Consider the following 18482-nt stretch of genomic DNA (forward strand, 5'->3'; position numbering starts at 1 on the left):
AAGGGAAAGCAGGAAAGTTGGCTTCTCCCTTTCTTCTCTGTGTCTCACCCAAAGCAAGCCAGGCCTTCCAAACCAACAACAGCTCTGCTGCTTTTAGGGGCAAAGCAAAGCCAAGGAGGGTGCCTGTGCAGAAGTGGTGGCACAGCGATGGCACCACACACAGCTGCTATCAGAGGGCAGATGCGCAGGCAGGGTGGGTTTGCATCCCTGTCTCAAGCCCAGCTTGTCGGATCAGCCCGATAGCTCATAAACTGTCAGAGCACTTTCTCAGAAGCAAATTGCTTTTATAATTAATTTAATTATTATTACGGTGCCGGCTCTTTGTATAGGCTTAATAAACATAATCAGGTTTTGCCCTCAGCCTCTTTCCCTACTCCTTCTGCTTCCTTCCATGAGCTGGGCAGTTTGGGGAGGGGAAGAAACCAGGCGCAGGCTGAGTAATTAAAGTTTCCTCTGTTGTCATGCATTAAATGATGCATGTTTTAATCATCAGCCATTGCTGGTGGGGGGGCAGCCTCCCCAGCCCCAGCCCCAGCCCCATCCCATCACTCCCAGGCAGAAGCTAGGGGCTCCAGGCTGGCTCCCTCCTCCCCAGGGTGAGGAATTTTGCGTTGCCATGGAAACCTGCGGATGGGGCAGCTCAGCATCTTCTTGCTGCGGCCGTGGTGGAAAGAGCTGTAAGAACCCCGGGGCACCCCCACGGCACCGTGAGCCCCGGTACTGGGTGGGAATGGGGGTGCTGGCAGAAGGCACAGACGCCACATTTCAGGCTGGGGAGTGAGACCGATCACCCAGCCTACTTTCAATCCAATTAGTGCCGGCCATGCTGCCCTGGAGCATCCCAATCCAAGAGCTTTGGAGCACCAGCTCAACCACCACCCGCAGCCAAAGAGCACTACATCAGCATTACTGCCTTCACCGAGCACAACTGTAATCTAATCAAAAAGATATCAACTTGGTTTGACAAGACCCATTTCCCATGCACCCATGTTGACTGGCAGTCATTATATTACCTCCTTTAATTTTTTTTTAATGAGGTCCTGTATCAGCTCTTCCATTATGCTGTCCAGGCCCGACGTCAGGCTGACAGGCCTGTAATTACCCACATTATCCCACTGACTCGTTGGCACACCACTAGGTTTCATACAGCATCCTGGAAGGGGCCACTGGGTAACCACCATGCCAGCACCATGCCCGCACAGCATCCCCCCCGGCGGCAGCTCCCTGCCAGATGCAGCTCGCAGGGCTCTGTCCTGCCGTCTTATTAATTCCTAATTTCCAATTTGCAGGAGGAGAGACCCTTAGCCCTCCATCACGCTGGCCCAGCAATCACAGCGATGAGCCAAGTATCTCTGGACAGTCTTTAATTTATTTCCCGGCTCACACGGACACTGCTGAGAGACTTGATGGCACCAGCTTAAGCATAATAAATTACTCAAGTACCAGAGATTAGTTAATAAAGTGTCAAGCGCCCGTAAAGTGCTGCTTTGTCAAAGATACAAAATATTCCTCTGTTTCTCCCAAGATAAATAGCTCCAGTGGAGGGCGGAGTGCCCCATCTCCCCTGGCACTGATGCCTGCTGAGGGGGTGCTCACTGCAACAGCATCCCTGCCCCGGGAATGTGGTGGTGACGGACTCATCCTTCCTGGCCTCTCCCCATCCTCCTCACCAGCTCTGGTGCCTATCAGCTCACCAGTGTGCCCACTGCCTCACAAACCCCATTGAGCCTAAAGGACACACGATGCAATCCCTGCCTCCAGCATCACAGGAAACCTTCTGCTACCTCCACAATGAAGCCAAATCACCGTTCAGGCTGAAAATTCCCTCTGACTGGACACCGTTTGGAGGACGTCCCAGGCAAACACAGCAATGCCCAGGCCAGCCGCTCACAACCCAGGCTGCATGGACCTGCCAGCCTGCACGTCATCACCCCCCAGCCACCCAGCATGGCGATGCTACAGATGCAGGGGAGCCCTTAGACAGTGCACCCCACTCTTAGAATCAGCATCTTCTCAAACCCCACATCCTGAGCAGAGGCTCCCAGCAGCCCCAGGAGACAGGGAACAGTCTGTTCCCAACAAACAGTGTTGGAGGCTGTGCATGGAAACTGACTGGCAGCTCCGAGGTATCGATGCAATGCCAGAGCAGAGCTCACTAGGTGTTCCTGCACTTGTGCTGCTTGATTTAATTACCAGACAATGGGAAATGTGACTGGAGAAGGGTAATTACAGAGCGAGGCAGGATTATTTGGATGTAAAACTATATTAGTCTGCGGGGGTCTACTGGAGCCCTGTGCCATCCTCATCACTGCCCTGGGCTGCTCTTGCAGTGCAATCCATGGGCTGGGCCAGGGACTCAAGCTCTCCCTCGTTTTACTGCACAGCAACAGCGGTCCAAGGAAGAGATAAAATATTCAATGGGGCTTTCAGATCTCCTGTGTTGTGGCCAAGTGTCTGCAGGTTGTGTTTTGGCTTTTTCATTACCCAGGAGCTCTGTATTTAATCAAATCGTAGGAGTGATTTCATAGCGCCTGAAATGTGGCTCCGCACCCGCCTGCCTCCTCTCCCCACCACAAATCACCCTGGCTTTTGGCCACGCCGCACATGGAGACAGCTCTTCCTCTCTGATCTCCTTTTGAGAGCGACGGCACTGAATTCCCCTTGTCAAAGCAGCTCTATTTATCCCATTGGTGCCTATCGCAATGCCGCCGCCTGACTCACACCCAGAGATTCATTCTGCTCCTATAAAATGACAAATGAGCTGAAGGGTTTCGAGGGAAGTTTCCTTGGTAGGCCGGGCTCAGCTCCTGAAATCGCATCCCTGCTCACAGGCAAGAGCAGGTTTTCTCCTGGGCCTGCTGGAAGATGCAGGGATGGAGCTGAGTCCCTATGGCTTTCCATGGGGCACTACTCCCACTGGCTTGGGAGCACCCTTTATGATTCACATGGTAGCTATACACACATATAGTGTATATATGAGCAGGGACTCTCCCAGACCAGGAGAGACATGTTAAGTGTGAGCATTCCCAGCAGACAACTCCAGATACCCCAGCCGGATTCCAGAGGTACCCAGGTGCCATGGCTCAGCCTAAGCTGCATCATAAACCAGCCATTCCGTAAAGACCACGCTAAATGCAAGAATAAACACAGGGGTGTGCTGCAGCATCCCTGGCCCTGCTCCATCCCCTCCCCGCACTGGGACCCCACAGCAGACAAGATAAGTAGCAAGGGAGAGGATTCCAGAGGCTGCCCAGAGCACGGCCAAAGCCACGTACGGTTTTCCTGTTCCCTCTCTGGCTGCTGCTGGCCCTGCGGTGTTGCTAAGCAATAGGAGAGCAAGCCCAGCCTCGCAGATCCATCCCATCCATCCTGCTGGGCTGGAAAGCAATGCCTCAGCCCACACATTGCAGGGTCCCTGCATCTCCCTGTGCCCATCGGAGCCCTGCTCCATCGGGAAGGGGACCCGCTGCCGAGCCTGATTTCTGCCTGGGTTTTAGACTCGCTTGGCTTGGATCAATTAGAGTATTGACACGGGCGTGCTGTAGATCAAACCTGCCAGCCCTGTTTACATGGTGTGCGGCTCCCAGTCAATAATCCTTGTCGGAAAGATCTGGTGTGTTTGCTCGATATCACCTTTGGGGCCGGGGAAACCACCAGGGCTTGAAAAAACCCATTTTAAACAGGATTTCTTTATTTAAGCCTCGGCACGATAACGGAGTCATCTTCCTGCTGCTGTTTCCTCCCTGGCACAGAGGGAGAGCGGTACCAGCTCCCAGGGAGAGGTGGGTTCCTCGCCAGGTTAATAACCTGTTGCGGAGCAATGCCTGGGGAAAGAGGGGATGCAGGAAACACGGGAGTGCTGCCACCCCACATGGAGAAGCAGAGGGTGGCAAGTGCAATAACGCTGCTCTTATGTTCTTTACACATCGCTGTGACTGTGGGTACATGGCGCAGGTGGGATCCTGATAGCTGCTGTGGGATACACGCAGTGAGACAGACACAAACTAGCCCGAGCAAGTCACGGTCCTGAGCTCCTGCCCCACCTCCAGCAATGGGTTAAACCTTCCTCATCCCGACAGGAGATGCTTGCACCCTCATCTTCTCTCCCTTCACCAAACTGTGCCAGGGGATCCCCACGTGGGAAGGCAGCTGCCAAGGGGAGCTCAGGATGAAGCATCCCATGGGAAGGGAGAAGAGGGGAGGGAGCAATCCCAGTGCTGTGCAATGATTCCCATAGGAGCAGGGAGCACTGCCCGAGGAATCCCGGGATGTCCCAGGAGCCTCACCAGCCCTGGGGAGCCCCAGGGGCTGCTGGTATTGGGAGAGTTTAGGACCAAATTTCCCGCGTGCACAACATCTGCAGGGATAGACGCATAATTCAGGAGCCCAAGAAACATTCCCCTGCTGCTCAGATGCTCTTGGGAATACCCGGTCCAACATATACAGGCAATTCACACGGTATCAGGAAAAACCACAGAGCCAACCCCCCCAGATCTAAACCAAAACACACAAAGACCAAACACCACTGCATTTGGCTCGCTAGTGCAAGCGCTGCTGAGAGATAGCTACTGCTTGTAGCCCCAACGCTGAGCAGCAATAGCTGGTAGAGCAAGTTGGAGCGGCAACCTCTCCCTTTCCAGGCACTCCAGAGCAGGGCCAGGCCCCTGGGAAATGGCAGATGAAGATCACTCCTTAAAGCAATAACCTCGCTCAGACTGAGGAGGCCCCAGCTCAGATTAGCACCAGAAGCGCCTGCCATGAAATCTGGAGAATTCCAATCACCTTTTTGAGTAAACTCCAACCGGTTACGCAGGAATCACCGATTCCCTTGGGTACATCTTTGCACGCTTCACTGGAGTTTGTGGAGTCTATTTACCACATCGAGGACCAATTTCCCTCCCTTCAGCCGCTTTGAAGATAATTGAAGGTCCTTGCATCGTCTGCTTGCAAATGTAAAAGCTGGCTAATGTCGAAATCGATGCCTCCCAGTTACTGCTGCCTCTCGGCAGCATCGAGCGGTGTCTAACACAGCCCTGGCTCACTGGATCAGCAGATCTTTGCCGGCCGGGTGCTTTGTTAATCAGAGCAGGCTGGGAGCGAGCCCTGGCCCCTCGGATAGCGCTGACCACATTGAGTCCTTCAGGCTGGATTACATATGTAAGAGTGAACTTCGCAAGGCCGTACCGCAGGAGCAATCTCTCTCAGAGACCTGCTGCTGAGTGTCAAACGTCCCTGCCTGTCCTGCAGCACCTTCCCCTGGGAATGCTGCGGGTAGCAGGTCAGTGCTGCACCGCACTGCAACCTCCCACTGCCCCCCTGAGAATAAGACAGTGATTTTCCCAAGCCCGGGACGAATTTCACATGAAGGATTGGGTTTCCATGTTGAGCCGCAAGCGCCAGCCCTTCATTGTTTCCAGACAATGAAGATATATATCAACCTTAGCTACCGTTGTTATCAGCAGAATTAGAGCCTAAAGGCTCTTGCTGGCATCTGTGCTGAGCATTGCGGGGTGACAGAGAAACAGAGGATGTTCTGGAGAGCTCATGATGCCCTAAACCAGGCAGGGGATGCCGGCCCCACTCCAGGACCATGCCCATCATCACTGCAATGACCAGACTGCCCTGTTCCCTGCGGTCCCCCTCCCATCCCTCCGGCATCGCCCCACCGCCGTGCTGGGGAGCAGCAGCCCCTGCAGCACACAGCGACCAGCAGGGAGCTTACACCTCAGAAAACACAAATCCTCCAGAGGCTTTGAATGGCAGCAGAAGGAGAAAAGCACCCTTTGGGGAACTGAGCTGCCGTAACTGAAACGCTTTGAGAGGGAGGAAGGACCAGAAGTGTCAGGCTCGAAATGGATTGAATTGTGCCACAGTCAATAAAACAAGTGACCCTCGTGCGAAGCTGTAATGGGGTGGTGTTTCTAGTATTTAATTCATGGACTCTCTCTCTCTCCCATACATATCCATCTCCCCCATACATATCCATCTCCCCCATTCCTGGTACCCACACATTGAGCAGGACTGCACCTCCCCAGTATGGGGAAACACAGCTCAGCGCCAACTCCCACCACCCTCTGAAAGACACTTGGTGGGTGCCCAGAGCAGTCCTGTCCCCCCTGCGCTGTTCCAGGCGCTGCCTTGCATCCCTGCCTTATAACTTCCATAAAGTTTATAGCGCGGCAATGAAAACTCATTATTTCACCTGAGCCTGCCGGAGCATCCCAATCCCTCGGGTGCCTTTACGAGGTGCTCGCCCAGGCGGGCAGCCCCAGGCCTCAGCACAGAGCAGCTCCTATTGGGATCACCACAACCTCCCACCTCCCCCGTGGTACGGAAGCCTGGAATGGGCTGCACAGCCAAACAGGCAGCCCTGTCCCCTCTCCCTGCGATGGCACTCGCAGTCGCACATGAAAGCAGATGTAACACGCAGGAGAGCACTTAAACACAGGGCAGACAATATTAATTATAACCAAATCTGACCCAGATCCTCTTGCATTTGTACGCTCCTGTTCCCAGCAATAACACCCTTGTCCTCACAGAAAGTACAAAAGCAGTGCAGAAGTTAATTGTATTCCTAAAAGACACTTAGAATATGAAGGTGAGTTCAGCTTCCTTTTAATTATGCAGAGAAACCCGATGGAGCTCCCTGGAAGCCATTAATGCTGTAACAGAGGGATGAAGAGTGGAAAGCAGGGCTTGGAGGGCTGCTGGAGCCCTGTGATGGGCATCTGCCCCAACCACGGTGCACCCATGAGCGCAATGGCAGGGAGCGTTGCCCTGCCCATCTTTGCTACTTCTAAACCCAAGACAAGAGTATGGAGATAGCTCCCAACTCAGTATTTACGAGGTGCTGGCGGGAGGCTGCTGTAAACCCCAGCACGAGCATCCCGGCGTGCAGAGCCTGGCAGTGCACCAGCCACGCCACCCAGGGCTCAGCACGCTGGGAGCACACCAAAGAGATGAGCCCTTGCATCAGCTCCCAGCACTGCTCCTGCCATTTTCCCTGCGAGACTCGGATGCTCCCTGCCTGTGTCTCCCTAAGAGTGGGCCCAAGGAAGCAGAGAAGCAGGGAGAGGTGAAGCAAAGGAACCCCCACCATGGAAAACCAACACTAATGACAACACAAAGTAGAAGATGCCCATTCTGCTGCTGCCTGTGGGCTCTCCACTGTGTGAGTAGCAGAGCCAGAGCCAGGAAAGCAGGGAGGAACAGGGCACTGCAAGAGGGTCATGGATGGTGAGGGTGCAGGAGACAGCCTGCCTTTGGGGACAGCTTCTCTTCCCTTCTGGAGCCTGGTGGCCATGGGGAAGGGACCCCATCCAGCTGTGGAGCCTGGGCTCAGGTTGTCCCCTTTCCTGCCTTGGTCCCTGCTGCCTCGTGACCTTTGTGCATGTCTCCAGGACTATAAGAGCATTTTTAACCTCCATCTTCTGCTCCTTGGGCCAGGGAACAGCTGTTTAACAAAATGGATCTGCACAGAGCAATAATTCTGCTGCATTACTTAATATAGCTCTCGGCTAAAGCTATAATTGAGTTGGTTAACTAATCAATCTCTCCATAAGCATAGATTTCATTCTGGTGCCCATTTACAAGGAAAATAAATATAGGAAGATAGCAAGCTAAAAAGCAGCAGCGACAGGGCCTGGGGGTGCTGGAGTCAACAAGGTCTGTGCCTTTACTGGAAAAGTTATCTGGGTGGGATGCAGCTCTGGGAAGCAAGCTGCTGCAGTGGCTGCCATGACCTGCAGGCCAGAGGGAAGGGGGATGTCTCTTGGCAAGGCCAAACTGCAGTTATCTGGCTTTACTGGGCAATCACCCCATGCCAGGACACACAGTGCTGGGGCAGGTCTAAGGGACTGGGAGAGTTACCCCCAGGGAAGGGCTGCCCGCTCCCATGTGTGTGACCAGAACCTCGTGGAGTGATGCTCCAGGTCCAGCCCAGCCACGTTCTGTACCACATCTTCCTGCCTGTTTCCAACAGCACGTGCTACTTCCCACTGATGCTCGAGGGTGAGCAGAGCGTGCGGAGCCAACACAGCCATTCCACAGCCCCATGGGAGCCCAGACTGGGAGCACTGGGTGCTCAGGACCCGCCTGTCACACACGGACCCTGTCACACTGTTAGCAAGAGCGCTGCCAGAGCTGTTCTTAAAAGCTTCCAAAAATAACCCCCAGAAGCATCTCTGACTCAAGCCATCTAATTCAGGCGAAGGATTGATCCTCCTCCAACTGTTGTTTCACGGTGTTAAAAGCAAGATTGATTGTAAATTTATGTTGTAAAAGTGCATCATTATTTCAGCACATTAATGCAGCGCCTTTCTGTGCAAATTGATGTTATTTTTATGATGTTGTTTATGGGCTTGAATAATCGGATTGATTCTTAATTTCTAAGGCACTGTTGGGAGAGCAGGAGGAGACTCCAAAGACAGACTCCACCCCTGCCCAGCCTGTGGGGTGAGGGGAAGGACCAAGACCTGGGATGAAAGCACCTCTCAGCCATAGTCCCTCACTGCAGGGACCAAGCTAGCACCCCAAACCAAGCACTGACAGCCCTGTGCTGCTTCTGCCATGCCCAGGGCATGTGGACTTAAAGCGGTGTCATGCTAAGACACAGCCACCGCATGCCCGTGGAAGCTGGCAGTGACGGGAGGTCACTCCCTGGGGGACAGACGCCAACACCGAGGTCAGGCAGTGGGTCAGCACTTTGCCACAGCGCCCAGCATTGGCACATGGGGCTGGACGCGGCTCTGACCCCACCCCATCCCTCTCCATCCCCATCCCAGCCCTGGCTCCCTGAAATAGGCGGCCACGGCTTCTCCTTGCCGGCATCGGGCTGCTGGACCGCAGAAGCGGTTGCCATGGCGAGCCCATCGCTTGGGGCCAAGAGACAGATGTTGAGCAGGCGGGGGCCGCGGAGCACCCCTGGGGAATGGCTGCTCCTCGCGCGGATTCGGGCAGCCTGGGCTCGCTTTGGCTGGAGCTGGTTTGGGATTGATCCCAGGGGAGCCGGTGGCTGTCGGAGAAAGGGAGCGGCAAAGAGCTGGAGGCAGCAGCGGCTTCAAAAGGCGCAGCTGTCTTCAGAGGCAGCGTCTGCCTGAGGCCACAACTCCCAGCCTGCAGAGCTTCCTGAATATTCCAGTGCTGGCGAGGCTCCTGCTGCCCATGGAGCCCCCGGACAGCTCCGGAGAGAGGGAGCACAGGATGAGCTCCCCTGCCTGCTCCTGCTCCTGCCTCAAGCCGCACCGAGACCTCCAGAGAAGGGATGGAGGGGTCACAACAGCCCAACCCTGCAGAGCCATTCCCTCCTTTTCATTCATTTCCAGATGTATTCCAAGCAAATCCTGCCAAAGTACCGGCCATGCCTAATGAATTCCCACATCCCCACACCCGGATCTCCACACCGGGGGCTGTTCCCCTCCATTTCCTATCTCGTTTTTCCTTTGCTGCTGCTTCTAGCCAAGATATGACAGATACAGAGGGTGAGAAGTGGCTGCTTCTGCGGAAGAACTTTGTTATGAGACCATTTAAATCATTCTAATTACTCCAGAAACACACCATTAACTTTTCCAATGAGGTCTGCAGAGGGGAGCAAGGGGAAAAAAAATATATACACATCTAATGTATTTTATGCAGCTTACAGGGATAACGCAGAGGAATAAGACAAGGGCAGAGAAAATAAACAGGCACTGTAATGTCCTGACATTAGGAATTCAGAATTCATTAGAAAAGCATTGATTGCCACAGACTGATTTAGCACAGAGCGTGATTCTCGGGAATACAGTGGAGCCCGCAGAAACGCATTGTAATTCAGAATTACTCTTTAAACAATAACAAGGAGCAGCAGCACAAAGAGTTATCCCAGGCTCTGCTCCCGCTCCCATCTCCAGCCCTGGCCTGCTCAGAGCTACTCGTCACGTGGAGCTGCCCTGGTTTAGGACAAACCAGCCTGTGCTAAACCATGTTTAGGACAAACCAGCCCTGACACCACACTGTTGGAGGGACACGTCCCTCTGGAGCCCTGCAGTGCCCAGACGGGTGATGTTAACAGGAGCCCGGCTTCAGCCGCTCTCCATTCCTCACTGGCGTCACACTGTGCAAAACCAATCAAACCAACACATCCTGCTCATCCTGTCCTGGGGATGCTGGTTGAGACCAGCACCACTGCTGGTCATTACTTCCCTGCAATGCCCCTGGCACACAGGAGGTAGCTCCACGCGGTGCCCGTGGCACAGATGAGGCCGGCAGCACAGAAAAGCTTTGAGCTGCCTCTGCTGGGATGAGGCTGGAGCTCCCCTGCTTCCAAGCAGGGGAATCATGGGCAGAACCTGCTTGTTGGGGCAGGAGAAGGTCGGGCAGTGCCTCAGCTCACCATTCCCACAGCTCTGTGCTTCCGTTTCTCACACTAAGGTGCTCTGCTTTGCTAGGGTCCAGCAATCCATTTCCTACCAGTGGAAACATCCCTGCCTTCTTTCTGTCTTACCCTTGAGCTGCCTCTGAATATTTGGGATATGTTTCCAAATTGGGAAACACTGCAGAAGGTCCCTCCAGGCAATGGGGGTGCTCATGGCCCTCAGGGAGCTCCAGCCCCCATCACACTGAACTGGCAACTTTGCCCTGAAAGTCCCCGATCTGCAGATGCTCCCCGGCCGGAAATCCCAGGGGAGAATCCATAGGGACCATCAGTGAGTCCAGCCCCGCTCTGGCCCCAGGCACCCCCTGGCACTACCCAGTGCAGCAGCCACAGCCCGTTCAAGGTCAGAGCGCCAGGTCTGGAGACGTCATGCACAAAAGTAATTATGTAGTTAGTATTAAACGCGTCGCTCCGGCAATTAATTATGGACTTTAATCAGGAGAAAAGACAAATCACCGGGGGTTGAAAAGTGATAGGAAAATTGAGCTGTTAAAATAATATTTTTGGGTTCTGCAAAATCTATTCCTTGTTAATGAGGGCATAAACGAGCCCCTTTGATGGCTTTAGGAGCTGGGGGCGGGCAGGGCTGTGGGACTGCGGTGCTGAGATTTAACAGAAAGCTCCTTGCTCTTCCCAAGGGCCCCAGTGCAGGACCACCTGCTCCCTCCTCGCCTCAGGGATGCGATCGGCCGCTTGGCATCAGACTGAATAAGCCAATCTCTTTGCTAAATGGAAAACCGGGAGAACTTGGATGTGAAGAGACACTTATTTATCCTTTTAGCAGACGGTCTAATGAATAATTTCATGTTTGCAAAAGCTCGTGTTGAAATTTGAAGACAAGAGATATATTGCCAAGGCGGCTGCGAGACTGCGACATTCATTTTGTGCTGAAAGATTTACTTAAAAATTAGATTTTACAATTTTAATGCCTCCATTCTTTTCTTTAAATAAGCTGTGAAATGCAGTTAATTAGACTTAAACCCGAGAAGCTCACACATTTGGGCTGCAGCGTCAGCTACAAAAGAAAACGCTCTTTTTCACTTGCAAATTAAATCTAAATTCATTAGGGGGCTTAAACCTCCTGCTGCCCATCGGGAGCCCCAGAGCTGATGGGCTGGGGGGCACCCAGCAAAACCCCATGGGTCCCTCGAGTGGGCACAGGGAAGGGGAAGAATGAGAAGGCAAAAGCAAGCGTTTGCCTTGGAGCAACAGGCTTCGTAAGGACACATTCCTTGTGCCCAACGAAGAGAGGGGGCTCTGCCAACCCTAAGTCAGGCAACGGCATGTTCAGCCCGAGAGCCATCGCTTCGTTTGCTGCTGCCGGGGGTCCCCCGGGACCTGTCTTTTGTCTGCTTTCATCCCAGCTGCTAATTAATTTTCCAGGATATCCGGTAATGGCAGAGCCCCCTTAAATCCAGCCCCAGCAGTGCAAACTCAAGTGGGATGGGAGAGGAGGAAGGGAGAGCAGGGCAGGGGAGGGTGCAGGAGGTGCAACCCCATTCCCACCCCTGGTAAGGGTGCCTCTGGAATCAGTGCCAAAGCCTCGGTCCTAATTCAAGAGAGCTTTAGCTTTATTCCCCGCTGGACTGCATCACCTGGAGCTTTTCATTTTGATCCCTTGGAAACACTCCATTATTCTGGTATTTCCCATTGTTCCCTGTGACAAGACTGGGATTTTTACATTAAAAGATAAAAAAATCTACATCAAAACCAACCGATTTCAACACTTATGGAGGAGAACATCAAACCAGAACCTCCGCTCAGGGAATCCCCAGCCAGCCGCTCACACCGTGCCCAGCCCATTCCAGGGAAAGCAGCGAGGCAATCCACTCGCTCCCACTTTTAACATCTTTTCCCTGCTGCAACCACAGCTGCCTTTACATCCCATCGCACCCAGGCTGCAGGAAGCACGTTTTCCAGCAGCAGCACCCACAAAGGTGCAGAGACAAGGCACAGGGCAAACAGCGCTCGGAGAGCGGCAGGATCAGCCCTTTACACCGAGCAAGGTTTATGTTCACCCTCTATGAGCAACACAGGGCCACACACACTGTGGGGACCAAACAGCAGCACTGCCCAATGCCATTTGCTTATTCCTGGCTAAATTCCCAAAAACACTTCATGAAGGACAGCTACTTCCACGTGATGCAATTATTTGCCCCCCTCTTGTGCAAAATACCACGGATAGGCGGGCAATGGCACTCAGCCCCAGCTCCAGAGGAGAGGGGACAGTGAGCATCCTTCTTCATCAGGCCCCTCAGAGGAGGAGGGAGTCTGTGATGAATTGTACATAGACGCATATACACATATACACACAGAGGAAGGAGAGCCCCGGTGTGGGGAGCCGGGGCAGGCACCGCTGAATCCCCACTGGCACAGGGGTACAAGGGTCTCGTTACGGCAATGGGAGGACGATGTGATGCGTGCATCTTGGCAGCTTTTGCTGGTTCAGACAAGTCAAACCCATGTGTGTTTAACCAGGAGCAGCTCCGGGGAGGCACCGCGGGTAATTGGGAATAGCCTCAAATAAAAAAGGCAACTCAGGGCCCGGGGGAAATCTGCTGAAACACAGATTTATGAATGGTGCTAACCAGTAGAAGACAAAACGACGCCTCTGTTTAGAGGCTGAATTTACAGTAAATACCAAGCTCTCCCTGTGGCTGCTCTTGTATTTATTATCATCTGAACACATCAGAGCGCCTGCATTCAAAGGGCCTTCCAACAGAACACTCGTCCAGGTACGTCCAAGAAGAGGCTGCAGAAGCCCCGAGGGCTTCCAGCCCTGGCCCAAAGGCTGCGGGGCAGCCCTCAGTAAAAGCCCCCTCACTCCTGTCCATACAAGAACTGTTTCTCTCCTGCAGTTTGGTCGCCTTGCCGGAGCTGACAAACACGGATCGCAAGGAGCACGTCGCCCAGGCCGTGTGTCAGCATCGCTTTGCAATACCGGTGGCAGAAGGATCTCAAGATAATAGGAGCCTCTTCATCTTCAATGGAGCTGGATGGGAGCAACTGAATATCTGTGGAAGATTACAAGCAGTTATGGATATTGCTTGTCATGCTGCCATCAGCAGCCGCCGAGTTCAATTGACTGGGAGCCTGCTTCTCCAGAATGGTAATGCCAGGAATATTCACACGAAGCGCCCACAGCCCTGGGAGCAGCGAGGCCACCCCAATAGCATCCAGAGAGCCTCAAGGATGAGGAAGCCACGTAAATCACCCCCACAACCACCTGCACATGGGGACAGTTACACTAATGCCTCTGGTGCTGAGCCAGATTGCAACTGGTTAATTGCTGTGCTCCGGTTGCGGCGATGGCAGGAGGTAAACACGGGTTATGTGCCATCTGCCGCCCAAGCCCAAATGGTTAACCAGGAATATTCATTCTGCTCCTATTAAGTGTAATTACCCCCTAATCTGTAGGAGCCTTTTATTTCTATCTAATTACAGGATATTTAACAAATAAACCAGAGAAGGGTGGAAGCAGTGGGGGGACGGGGCTGGGTGCTGCCTCGCTGATGTCTGTGCCGATTGGATAGCTGAGACAGGGAGGGGATGGGGTGGCAAGGGACGCCCATCCCTGCAGCAGGGCTGGTCCAGGCATAACCACACCAGAGAGACCTTGTCCATAGCATAAGCTCCTGGGGAGGGATGAGACCAGAAAGGCAATCCGTACACATCAGCACTTCATCAGACCTTCCTCACACAGTATCTGGTGCAAACACAAAACTGAGGCTCAGCACCTGTTCCCTGCAGCACCACTGCCATGAATCTATGCTGGAGGAGAAGGAGGCATGGGTGAGACCGAGTGCTCCCCACTTGCTGTTCCTGGGGCTGGCTGAGATCCCGGAGGGGCTTCACATATGGGAAACTGAGTTTTACACGTGTCACACCTGGTTACTTAAACTATCACTCTTCCACTTCACCCTTCCCTGGGGGGCTGCAGCAGAGCCACAGCATCCCCCTTGTTTTACCTGGATACCTTTGCTAGAGGTGCTGAAGCTCCTGCTTTGCTCACTGAGCATTTATTCACCTCTGTCCTGTCCCATTCCCAGATACAGTGAATCCCTGTCACCCCCATACGCATTGCAAGCTGTCAGAACAAGAACAGAGTTACCCATAGGAGGCACTTTCCACTCGTCCTCAGAGGGTAAACCCAGCCCTGACCTGGATCAGGACCTCTGGCGCTGGCAGAGCTGATGCCCTGCCTGCCCTATGGCCAGCACCATTCGCTGTGCCCGCACAGCAGGCAGGAGGATGCCGCTGAGGCATCTTTAGCCAATTGGTGTTCTAAAGGAAAAAATCAAGGGGATAATTGCTTAATTTAAAGTGATTTATTCCATTAACTCTTTACCATAGGCCTTTTTCAGATGTTCAAGTGTATTTTCATTAGTGCTGCATAATAAAATAATCGCAGGTACAGGACGAAATTTGTCCTTTTTTTGCAGAAAACTGGACTCGGGGAAAAGCTCCCGGATTTTCTGCCACGCATCGGAGGCTGGCCGGGAGGGATGAGGGAGACTGGGCTCCCTGCAGGACAGCGACTCCCTTTACCCCTGGGATGAGACCCCAAAAGGCTCCTTCACCCCCTAAATCTGGTCCTTTCACAGGGGTGCACACGGGTGCCCACAGCAGAGCCTCCCAAAGCGCTGGGAGCAGCCGGGGTGACAGGAGGAGAGCGGGAGAGCTGGGCCGGGAGGGGGGGAGCGAGGATGAGGATGCGGAGCGGGGCGAAGGCGGGGGCTGAGCTCCCCCTCCCGGCTCGCAGCAGCAGTGCCGCCGGCCGCGGATGCTGCCCAGCCCGCGGAGGGGATGCTGCAGCATCCCCGGCCCTGGCCAAGCGGAGGAAGGCGAGTCTCAAACCAGCTCATCCAGAGCATCCTTGTCCCTTCCGCCCCAGGTGCAGGACGGCACCGGAGCAGTGTTAGAAGCGCAAGGCAATCAGGTTTAGTTCGGAAACGTTAAAGCGTTCGGTGGGTTTAATCATTTTTGCCTCCACATCATCTTCACCAAAGCTATTTGCCGCTGCTCAGCAGCACTGGTCCTTGCCGGCGCCAGTGGGGAGCCAATTTGCTAAATGCCAGGAAAAACACCCAGTCTCCCACATGTCTCCCAGCTGCTGTCACGAGCACACCTCAGCCTGTCCCTGGCCTCTTGGCACACACTGGGGGCAAAGCTGCATCCGCACGCTGTTTCTGCAGAGGACACTAAGCTGGAGCTGGGCATCCCACAGGAAAAACCGCGTGGCTCCGATTTTTCCAGTAAAGAGCAAGAGGAGGAGCAGGCAGGTGCTCCATGGAGACAGCCTCTCCAGAGCACTTCACGCATGCATTGAATTTAATAGAGCTGTTTGTTTTCCAGGTACAGGCTGTGCCAGCGCCAGGCAGCATTGGAGGGGCTGGTGCTGAGCCTGACCCAGCAAATCTCTGCTTTATTGTCAGCCCCGTGTTTGTCTCCATGAACTGATTAGGGGAAGCGAGCGATCCGGGCAGAAGGGTGGGAGGGATGAAATCCCAGCAATCGAAGTGCCGGATTCCTGCTCCGGAAAGCGAGCATCCCAGGCAGCTCCACAAGGAAAAAGCATCTTAAGAAAGGAGCAACCTCCCCACTTCCCCTTCACCTCCTCGTTCATCACTGTCACATCTGAAGGGGGGGATTATTTTGACCACCCATTTATCTCCAATATGATTAATCTCGGGCTGGAGCACCTCACACAAACTCATTGAAGACACCAGGGATGGGAGTAGAGCATGGAGCCACCCTGGTTGATGGAAACTGCCATCAAAGGGGGACAAAGGCTGCAGGTCGCTCTGGTACCCAAGCAGCCACAGTAAACATCCCTCCTCCTCCTCCCTGCGGCCATTGCTGGGCCTTTGAGCCGCTCTGATTTATACATTTGCCTCCTGTATTGCCCCGTCTCACCTTGGGAAGGCAAGAAAAGCCTTCAGCAACAATTTATAGGGAGATAAGAGGAGGGGCTGGCGGGGAGGGCCAGGGGTGGGGAGCTGTATTTCTCGGGGAGCAGCTCTCAGCGTACCCTTGCCGCTAAGGTCGTGTGGCAGCCGTAGGTGTACTCTGGAACAACAATTACTCTAGATAAGGAAAATCTAACTGGATAAAGGGACAGCTAATCAGGAGACTACAAGCCCCCGAATTGCTCAAGGAATCCATATTGATCTGAACAAGATATCAAACGTAAAATAAAAGGTTTTGCTAACTCCACAGGCTGCTTCAGCCCCTGCAGCCTGGCACTGGATCAGCAAGCAGAGGAGCTGGCAGTGCTCAGCTCCTCTCCCTGAAGATAAAGCCTCGCCTGCCCCTGTGGAGCCAGAAAATGCTTTTTTACCTCTCCCTCATGACAAGCCCCTGAATGGGCACAAGGAGGGACACACGGGTCTCCCCTCCCATTCTGGGGTGCTGTGTCCTGAGGGGTCCATGAGGCCACCCCTTGGGGACAGGATAGGGTGCACGGCCTCATGCTCCCAAGCATCCCCTGGCAGATGCACCTTTGCAAGCCCAGCCCAGCCCAGCAGCACAGGGGCAAACCCTCCATCTCTGTGGCTGCAATTCCCTGCAGCAGGCACATCCCAAGGGATGCGGTCATCAACTTTCCCACTGGAAAGCGGAGCCGCAGAAGCCGGTGTCGCAGGTAAGTGCCATTCCCCACAGAAGATGTCTCCTTTCTTGCTTCGCCCTCCAGCTCCATAAATCACAAGAATAATTCTTCCTGTCTTTATACGCCTTTCCTGTCCCTTTATTCATTCAAAGGGCTCTGGTCACCAATCGCCTCCCCACCCTGAGCCACAAGCCCTGTGACAGATGGATGGGGAGCTCTGCCCACTCCCAGCCACTCTCCTGTACACACCGAGGAAATACGAGGCCATAATTCCTCCCCCCGGCAGATATACTCCCTCCAGGAAGAGCATCCATCCCCTCACCCCAAAGGGGAATACAGGCATGGAAAGGGGGGGCTTGCTTTCTGCCCTGCACCCGCATAGATCAGGAGCCAGCGCTGACAGCAATACACAAACACCAACGCAAGCGAGAGCAAACTCAGGCCTTAATAACCACTACTAATGCACTGTCAGTGCTCCGGAGCTGAGCTGTGCTCCCGGGCAGCCCAGGGGAGGTCAGCACCCGCAGCGGTCCCTGCTCGGTTGGGGGGGTGTGGGGTGCGTGTCAGTCACCACCCTCACAAAAGCAGGGATGCGTTCACAGGGCGCATCCTGCTCCCAGCGCATCCTCAGTGGGAGCACAGCCCTGGGGAGCCTCTCCCAGCCCTACCCAGTACCAAACTTAAAGGGAGCAGCAGGGATGGTGCCAGCCCTGCCCTGGGGTCTGCACTGAGGAGCAGAGATGGGTGTCCTCAACACCTGCCCTGCAGAGCCCACACCAGGCAGCGCCTGAGTTATGTCTCTGACCCACACACCGCGCTCTGCTTCCACATCGATTTAGCAGAGGAGTTGGTTTATGCTAAACAAACACTGTTTGGTTATTAAAAGCGTATTTATGGAGGCTTAGCAGCTCTGGTAGGACAGACGGGGCAGGAACCAGCGCCAGCAAAGCAAGCGCTCCCTGCTTCAGAGCAGCACTGGGGAGGTGCTGGTGCCAGGGAGGAGCTCACATCACTCAACAGGCACAAAAGAGCCACCGACACTGGTGACCTGTAGCTTAAGCCAGCACAGGAGATATGGTATCTCCTTATTTCCATTCACTGCTTGCACCCAGCCATTGCCTGACATCCAGAAAGAAGGTGGTGAGGGACAGCAGTGTCCCAAAGAGCAGCCAGCAGCCCCTGATGGGATGGGGATGAGCGCCACGGATGTGGCCATGAGGGGACCCACCTTTGCCTCCACTATTTCTGCCACAAGACATGGCTCATGGTGGCTGGAAGAGCTTCTTCTTCCCCCATTTAAACCCAGCTTCCCTTGCCACCAGGCTCTGCCTTCCCCTGGTTGGGGTTGAGCGATGCAGGGCGGAGACGCAGGAAGCCCCCCCGGGGGAGCATCTCTCTCCCACTTGTGTTTTGATGTTGCTATGGTGATTGCCGAGCGATAAATCTTGATTATTATTGCCC

Source organism: Pezoporus flaviventris, unplaced genomic scaffold (genome assembly GCF_033815535.1).
Source record: "Pezoporus flaviventris isolate CSIRO_AGI_PZ_B2104156 unplaced genomic scaffold, CSIRO_AGI_Pfla_v1 ptg000113l, whole genome shotgun sequence".
In the NCBI taxonomy this organism is placed as follows: Eukaryota; Metazoa; Chordata; class Aves; order Psittaciformes; family Psittacidae; genus Pezoporus; species Pezoporus flaviventris.